This window comes from Elephantulus edwardii, unplaced genomic scaffold, assembly GCF_000299155.1.
Source record: "Elephantulus edwardii isolate Elephantulus edwardi_28Jun2011 unplaced genomic scaffold, EleEdw1.0 scaffold00036, whole genome shotgun sequence".
NCBI lineage: Eukaryota > Metazoa > Chordata > Mammalia > Macroscelidea > Macroscelididae > Elephantulus > Elephantulus edwardii.
Genome location: NW_006399786.1, coordinates 5,532,258 through 5,541,452, shown reverse-complemented (window position 1 = coordinate 5,541,452; position 9,195 = coordinate 5,532,258).

Here is a 9,195-nt window from a genome sequence, read left to right as displayed (position 1 = left end):
TCACTCTGGTTGCATTTACTTAAAGACAGATTTGTTTGTTCTTTTGGCCATCTGTGGCACATTCAACTCTTTGCCAACAACTCAATTTAACGACATCAGTTCTTCATTGATCCTCCTTATCCTTTGCCTAACTTTCTGATACATAGGAAGCAACTGAAAATACTATTGCTTGGGTCAAGTGCACCTTGGTCTTTAAACTGGGATTGTGACATTTCAGCCCTTTGGAGAGGTCCTAGACAGAAGATTTTTCCAATACAAAACATCTTTTAATTTCTTGATTGCTGCTACCATGGATAACTGTGTATCCAAATACAAAGAAATCCTTGACAGTATCAATCTTTTCTCTATAATGATGCCTCTTGGTTTAGTTGAGGTTCGTATTTTCTTAATGTTGAAGAAATCCATAAGCTTCATCATTGCATCTAGAGGGCTTCTACCCAGCTTCTGAATTTCAGCATATACTGTAAGTGCTCTGTTTCACTCCTTCACCAGAGCTTTCAGAATTCTGACTTGGGTTGCTCCTGAGTCCGGGTTTTCAGAAATAATGGCTGTGGTTTGAAATATCCAATCATTTCTTTTCCTTTTTTAATCCAAATTCTGCTGATCATACCAAATACAGCCTGTGTTTTCATTCTTCTGTATATGTGTGTACTCACCCTTCCTATATTGCTAACCAGTTCCATGTCTTTCTGGAATGGATAGGTATAAGATAAAGAAGAGACATAGCCATATATTGTGCAATATATTGCAGAGATGCACAGCTAGTAGATGTACAACTGTTGAATAAATAGCCTAACAAATTGGCTTACCTAATTAAATCAAGTTACATATTTGTGTACTGCCCTAGAATATGCTTGTCGCTTCTTAGGTGTTCAATAAATATTAGCACTCCACTTATAATCTGAGATGTGGAATTTAGTTTTAAAATAAATCAACAAACCAAGCAACTACTTCCCAGGAATGTTTATAACTTCTCCTTGTCTTTTACAACCTCTACATTTACAGTTACACTGCTATAGCTAGAGAATAGCCATTAGCAATACACTCTCATTAGTTGCTGTAGTCTCTGCTCCACCTCATGATAAATTCACAGATAGCAGACCAAAGCATGGCCAGCTCTGTGTCATCTTCAGTCACTGGCTCTTTCAGTACTGGCTGACCTTGGGGGGGGGGTACTCATTGCCAGCACCATATCGGACATACTCTGATGTGATTAATTGGCTTTTTTCACCGACTAATTTTTTTAAATCAGCTATCCTTTCTGTTCAGTCTTGTTCACTATGGGTGATCTTGTGCTGTGCAATAATCCTGAAGTCAATGTCTCTAACTATTAAGAAGAAAAAGCTAAAGTGCATTTGGTGCAATGAACTTATTTATTCCATTTCCATGCCATTTGATCGTGGACTGAAGAACATTTCTGGACAAACAGAAATGCTGAGCTCACAGCATGTAAATCATCATGGATTTACTTTAACCCTCATGACCTAGACCATTAATGCCAAGCTCCCTTTTTGTCTTAGTGTCTCTGTTCACACCATTCTATTGTCCTCAAACACCCAGTTCCACACTCTAATCCTTAGGATCTGGGCTTTCCTTATATTCTATTTAAATAAGAACTCCTCCTGTTTCAGTTCTGCCTCCTTTTAAATAGCCTTTCTCTTTTAATCTTTGTCCTTTTTCACAGAATTGCCTTTTCTTCCCAAGACTACTACTTCTGAGTCTGCGCTGGACCTGCCCTCTAATCCATGAGTTACTGTTCCGCTCCCTTGTCTCTTCAGTGTTGCCCTTTCCACAAGCTTTACAAGAATGGTCAGGTCCCCAGACTTTCTCTAGAAAATCTTCTTGATATTTCTTGCCACTATGCAAATAATTATTTTCTTTCTCACCTTTCATTTACCATCTCATTTCTCAAGAACATTATCTACATATCTAATTTCCACTTGTCCCCATTTTTGTTTTGACATATAGCATTCCCTCAGTTTGCACACCAAAGCCAAAAACTCCAATCCGGAAAAGTTATCCTGCACTTAGATTCAAGACTAACCTAGCCACGAGGAACTAGCTCTCCCCTTGGATGTACAGTGTTGAGTCTCTGTGTCTATTTTTGCTAAAACTTAACTGCTATCACTTCTTATTAACTCCTGTTTATATGATCAGTCACCACACTCCTTTCTTTTCCTCTTAAGTATGAACTAACAGATGAAAATGTTATCTTCATTACGGACAAAACTGATTAGGCAACATGCCTTTAGATGTTTGACCAAACAGCACTATTGAAGTATTTTCCCTTACAACAGCAGCCCAGTTTGCACTTTCTAACTTAAGGCTGTGTGCTGGCTGATGAGGAAAAAACCAAGACCTAACCTTCTCCCACATGTATTTTAAAAAAACAGCCCAAACAAACCTGCTCATCCTCTTCTTTTGATGAAAGGGAAAGACTGGCCCTAACCTGGCAAGGCTGCTTCTGAGAGTAGAATGGACATTCTGTTTTATTTATAGAAACATGAGACGCAGGGAAAGAACATTACCCGTCATTGTCATCCACCCTTCACTTCCTTGCTGGGACTTCAGATTGCTGCTCTGACCCAGAAAGCCTACCAGATCACAGCTGCCCCGGATGTTGTCCATACCAGCTTAATTCTGCCATAATACACTTGCCTCTTAATCCCACACACTGGTTTCCTCTTCAGAAATCAACTGTGAGTTCTTAATTACCCAATCCTGTGATAGACAGCCTCTTCGACTTGATTTTCTCTGACTTCTCAGGCCTCAAATCTTCCCATTTGATTGTGGAAAAGAGGCACAGATCATCAGTTCATGCACTTTGCTTCCACACACCATTTTCTCACAAATATCCTGGTTTCCAACGGGAAGAGTTCTTCCTAAACAGATTGTTCCACTCTAGACTTTTCTAAAAATCAGCATTTCAGTACAAAAGGCTTTCAATTGTTGTAGGAGCCGTGGTGGCACCATAGGTTAAGCATTGGGCTGCTTACTGAGAGGCCGGCTGTTTGAACCTACCAGCTGTTCCTTGGGGGAATGAGACTTCCTTTGAATATTCAATTCAGACTCCAGGGCAATGACTTAGGAGCTGTTGCTATGAATAAACATATATTGAATATTCAATGGAAATCATTGAGGGCTTTATATGCATTATTCTACTTAGTCCTGAAAGCGCTACATGAAGTCAAGGTTAGTATCAATCCCATTTCATAGATTTTAAAAATTGAGACTTGATTTATTTCCCTAATTAGCAACATTGGTTAGAGTCCAAAGACCATGTTGAGATGTGAAAATCAGTGTTACATGAATACGTAGTATTTTTGTTTCTTTTCAGATCATCATTTTTGTACAAATTTTTTAAATTTAGAAAATATAATAGAAATAATAAAAACTTGGATTTTCTGATATGGTTATCACAACAACAAGTTCAGTTCTGGATTATTCCTGTATGGAGAAGGAGCTTCACTGAAACCACAGGTGACCCTTCTGGCATTTGAACACCGGTGGCATAGCTTCCAGCATCACAAGAACCCACAAGGCATCATATTACAGCAAAATGACAAGTGCTGTACTGATAAAGCAAACAATAAACAAGCAAGCATATACATGCCCAAGCTATAAAGTAATTGTTATCTTGTTAAGTGTCATCACGTCAAGTACAACTCCTAACAGCCCTATGAACAAATCAGAACCCTGTCCTGTCCTGTGCCATTCTCATCATCTCTGACACACTTGAGCCTATTGCTGTAGTCACTGTGTCAATCCATCTCATTGAGGGTCTTCCTCCTTCCCTTGGCCCTCCGTCTTCCCAAAGAACAGCTTCTCCAAGCAATATGCCCAAAGTATGTGAGGCAAAGGTTCTCCATAATTACCAAAAAATATCATTAATATCACATGCAAGCAAAACATTGCTGGAGATCATCCAAAAATGACTAGTGCATTGACAGAGAACTGCTAGAAGTTCAGGCTTGGTTTAGAAAAGGACTTGGCACCAAAGTTATCATTGCTGATCTATCTAAGATGTTGGCTGAAAGCAGAGAATACAACATGCATGTTTTTATTTTATTGACTATGCAAAGGTATTTGACTATGTGGATCATAACAAGCTATGGCTAACATGGAGAAGTATGGGAATTCTAGAACACTTAATCATGCTTACTCAAAACCTATCCCTAGAGCAAGAAGTTGTTGCCCAAACAGAGCAAGAGAATACTTCTGGTTTAGAAATGGGAAAGGTTGAATATTTTCTCCATACTTATTCAATCTGTAAGTTGAGCAAATCATCCAAGAAGCTGGATCTTATGAGGAAGAGTATGGCGTCCAGACCAGAAGACGACTCATCAACAAGCTGCATTTTGTAGATGACACAACCTTGACTGCTGAAAGTGAGGAGGACCTAAGGTGCTTGCTCACAGAAGATCAGTACAGATTCTATCTCAACATTATGAAAATGAAAGCCCTCACCACTGGGTCAATGGACAACATCATGACAAAGAGAAAACGGAAATTGTCAGTAATTTCATCCTGTTTGGATCCACAATCAACACCCTTTGTACCAGCAGTAAGGAGACAGGAGATGTACAGCACTGGGAAAGTCTGCTGTCAGGGATCTCTTCAAGGTCCTAAGAGGAATGATGTCAGTATTGCTCTAAGGTGTCCCTGATTCAAGCCATAGTCTTTCCAATTACCTGCCATGCATCTGTGTGGTGGGCAATGAATAATGCTGACAGGAGAAGAATCAATGCCTCTGAGTTGTGGTGTTGAAGAAAAGTACTGAGTATCCCTTGGCCTGCCAAAAATAATAAATATATATGTGTTGGATGAAATTAATAAAAAAGTGATAGGTAGGTATTGTATCTCTAACAGAAAACCATAAAGACACACTAATACCTAATGGCAGTCAAATATCATGGCACAGGACAGCCTTCTAGCCCAGCTCTTCTTCCAACTAAACTGACCTCCAGGATGCAAAGAATCATGTTTATCTCTATAGTGCATAATGTACAGAAGGCATAACATGAATGTTGTTCAGAATCTCATGCCTTCAGTTTATACATTTTTGGCTATAATTTGAAACAGATATCTGCTTTTGGAGGGCTATATAACAAAATAAGAGTCAGCACTTAAGTTTTCCTTCAATATTTTACTGTGGCCCACTTCTGTAAATGTATGACATTTTGCAGCAATTTAAAATTATTCATATTTACAATTCAGGTTTTGAGGACCTGCTACAGTAGTAATGTTTACAAATGCTTTGAGGTCAAGGGCACATAAGGTTATACTGATTTTCCAAACACCCAAATGCATCGCCCTCAAGTTGATTCTCACTCATGAAGACTTTCCATCAGACTTCTGAGGCTGCAAGTCTTTGTAGCTTTTTGTACAAAGCTTCTTTGTAGCTTTGACTGCCTTTTTTTCTTCCACAGAGAAGCTGATGGATTCAAACTGCTGACCTTTCAGTTTGCAGGACAACAACCCACCCACTATCCCACCAGAAGAAAAGAATTTTTACAGTATCAATAATTGATTTGATAAATTATATTTTTGTATTTTGAGTGTTAATATAAAAAAATCCAGATGCATTTTAAGTTACTATTGGTAATAAATACTCCTAAAGTTACTGTTAATTTTCTGAAACAGTAATGACATTAGTGACTCTCATACTATACAGTGTTCTGCCTTGTAGATTTACAATTACAATTCCTTTGTAATTTTCCAAATGTTAATTACTCTTGATCTGCATCAAACTGTTACTCTAGTGTTCTTGAGCTGTAGGTGGGATAATGGAATGATCAAAGGGGAAATTGCTGATTTCAAAAGAGGGAAAAGGATGATTTTTGAGGACCAGGGTGAATGTACGTGAGGCCATGGATCTGTGGATGTGCACACATGTGCACTCCCCTCATAGACTCTGTCTTTGTCCTCCACTTGGAGTGACAGCAATAAAATGCTTTATCCAAATGTCATAAATTTTGTCTAATCACATGAGCTTTCAAAGATTCTGTCTAAAATCTTGTGGCCTCAATATTGGAGCGAAGTCTCAGAAATATTTGAACTGAATTTTCAGAATCAAGATTCATCTATGAAGTTTACTGGCTGTGTAGCAACATGGTAGCTCCTGAGGGCATCAGCATGAAATAAAGATTATGAATATAAAATAGTGGCATTATTGTTAAAAGCTAATAATGTACTTTTTATGCCATGCTAAATACATAGAAAAAGGAGTTCTGGTACTGTAGTTCATAGAGTGTGAGCAGTGTGTCTGGTGGTTTGAATCCATCAACAGGCCTGAGAGAGGAAGATGAGCGGACTTCCAGTGGAAATCTGATGGATGACTCTTATGAGACAGGGTATCGTATGCTCTGCTTTTATAGGTTAAGCAAATAAATAATTAATAAAAATTACAACAAAGAGGCCAGTACTTAGGTTTTCAAAGTGTTAACATTTCTTTCCAATTTATTTATTTGTGTATTTTGCTGCTGGAATGGGATTGATGTGGGGCAGGGAAAGACTATAAAGTGATAATCATCTCTTGAAGATAAAGATTTTAATATATGATTGTTTCATTCAAGGTGACTTACTGAGAGATGTCTAGAAGCCAACTGAGATGAGGATTCTGACGAAAGCAGTTTATGACAAAGTCCTCGCACAGAGACACTGGTAAAAAGATGCAAGACTGGGAATAAATAGGAAGAAGCCAAGCAAGACTGAAGCACCGCATTCTGCTCTCTTGAAAATAGACCACCTAAAGAAAGTGTTAAGTGACTGCTAGCCAGAGCAAAACATTCCTGAATGTGGAGGAAAACCAAAGAAAAAGAAATGACATACTAAAGACTAACCCACTGCCACCAAGTTGATTCTGTGCCATGGTTCTGATGACCCCTCTCAAGTTTCTAAGGTTGTAAATATTCATAGGAGACTGCTTCACATTTCTTTTGGTGAGCAGCTGGTAGATTTGAACTGCTGACCTTTCAGTTCAACACAGAACCCATTATACCACTGAGGTTTTTCATAATTGGGAGAGTATCAAAAAAAGGTAAAGGATTTGAGGAAATATGGACAACAAATTGGAGGCATAAACTCTAAATTTTTCTGAGAAAGTATTAATGAAAAATATCAAGTTAAAAAGGTTTTTCTTGCATTTTAACAGTATAAGTGAAAAGAATATTTTCAATGTTTGGGATCTTATTTTAGGCAGTGGATTAAATTGTGAAGCTAAAACAAAAATTAGTCTGATGTTGATATAACTGATTGTGTACAAAAAGGAAGGAAATAAGATCCAAATGATAAAATAGTATTTTTAATGTAAAAAGAAAAAAAAGTAAGAGAATTACAGCAATTATGAGGAAACTGTGCATGGGTAGAGTACACTGACAAATTGAGACTGGGAGACTTAAAGATGAACATCCTAAATTTATACAGTCACGAACTGTTGATAAGGCACAAACTGGAAACAGAATGAACCTTTCTGAGAATTGGGTGTTGTTATACAAGTCTGTGTGAGGTAAATGAATGCCAATATTATCAAATTCCCCAGCAAAGTCAATTTTACATCTCAGGGTCTAGAGTGTCTTTAGAAAGGCCTCATTGTGAGGGAGGAAATGTTTGAGAGTGGTTGTATGGTCTCTGTGGGAAGGTGGGTGGAGGGGCACCCAGCCTTCAGCCAGGAGACATGCTGACATCCGCAGAGATCACAGTGCACCAGTTAGTCGACCAGTTCATTCACTGAAGACGAAACTCTTCCAAATGGCAGGCTTGTTCTTTCTTTTAGGCACCGGATGCAGATTTTTTTTTCTTGTGTATTTTCTAATTGTGGGGTGTGTGTGTGGGTGTGTGTATAAATGATGGCACACAACATATGGAACAGAACATTTACCTTTGCGACTATGTGCACATGTTCAGTGACAGTAACGTGCATTCACATATTGTTCAACTGCCACCCTTACCTGTTCCTGGATTTTTCTATCACCATTGACAGAAGCTGAGTGTCCTCTTTTCTTCATCTCTCCAGCCCTTCCCTGGCAACCACTAATGAACTTTGACATGAACACTTCCCTAATCTCTAAAGTCATGTAAGGTTATGCAATAATACTTCTTTCCTTTAGTAATTCTATTTCACTCAGCATAATGTTTTCAAGGTTCAGTCACATTGTAGCATGTATCAGAATTTCATTTCTCTTTGTTGTAGCTGAGGAATATGCCATTGTTTCTACTCCCCACATTTTATTTACCTTCCATCTACTGATGAGCTTTGAGACTGTTTCTGCCTTTGAGTTATTGTGAATAGTGCTGCAGTAGACAGAGGTGTACGTTTATGCTTTCTTTCTTTCCACTGAGTATATAGTGGTTTTGTGTGTGTTTACGTGCAATGTACACAAAAAAGCACAAGGAAAAATAGTTTAGATAGCACCATGAATTTTTGCCAAAACAAGCCCAGTAATTATGTGAATCTATCACATATAATGTCAGGGAGAGCAAGAACTATTACAGAGTCGATGAGTGGTGTGACTTCACTTCAGTGCTTAGGATATACAAGAAATGATAATTTGTATTAGATTGGCAGTGTATAAGTCTGCATCTACATTACCTCATATTATGTGATTCAACAATACCAGCAAATGTCTATAATTTAATTTATTCATTCCATTTCTGGTGGGAAGAAACCCTCCAAAATGGTTTATCATATGAACTCTGGTTTTTCTTTTGGAATACATCATTTCATTAATTAAGAGGCTTACATCTCATCACCGCACGTGCCTGCAGTAGGTTACACATACAACTCTGTCATTACCAAATCACACGCTATTTTCCCTTTTATAAAGATCTAGATCTCACAAATGTATTTTAAGTGGAACATTATGGAAGATAATGAGCAATTTGGAGCCTTCCATTCTTTGCGATGAATTGAATAAATCCTTCCCGTTATTAGTATCTGTTTCAATTGACTTTTCTTGGTCTTGGTCATAGTTCAACAATATTCAATAGAAAGTATTATATAGTACCTAATAAGACAGAGAAAGCCCATCTCCTTCACGGCCAAATTTATCAGTAAATTAAAAACCAAAAGTGAGAAACCTTCGCTTAGAAATATATTCTATTAAATTTTGCTATTTTGACTGGGGTAAAATGATATCTCATAGTTGTTTTAATTTGCATCTCTCTTAGGGCTAGGGATTTTGAGCATTTCTTCAT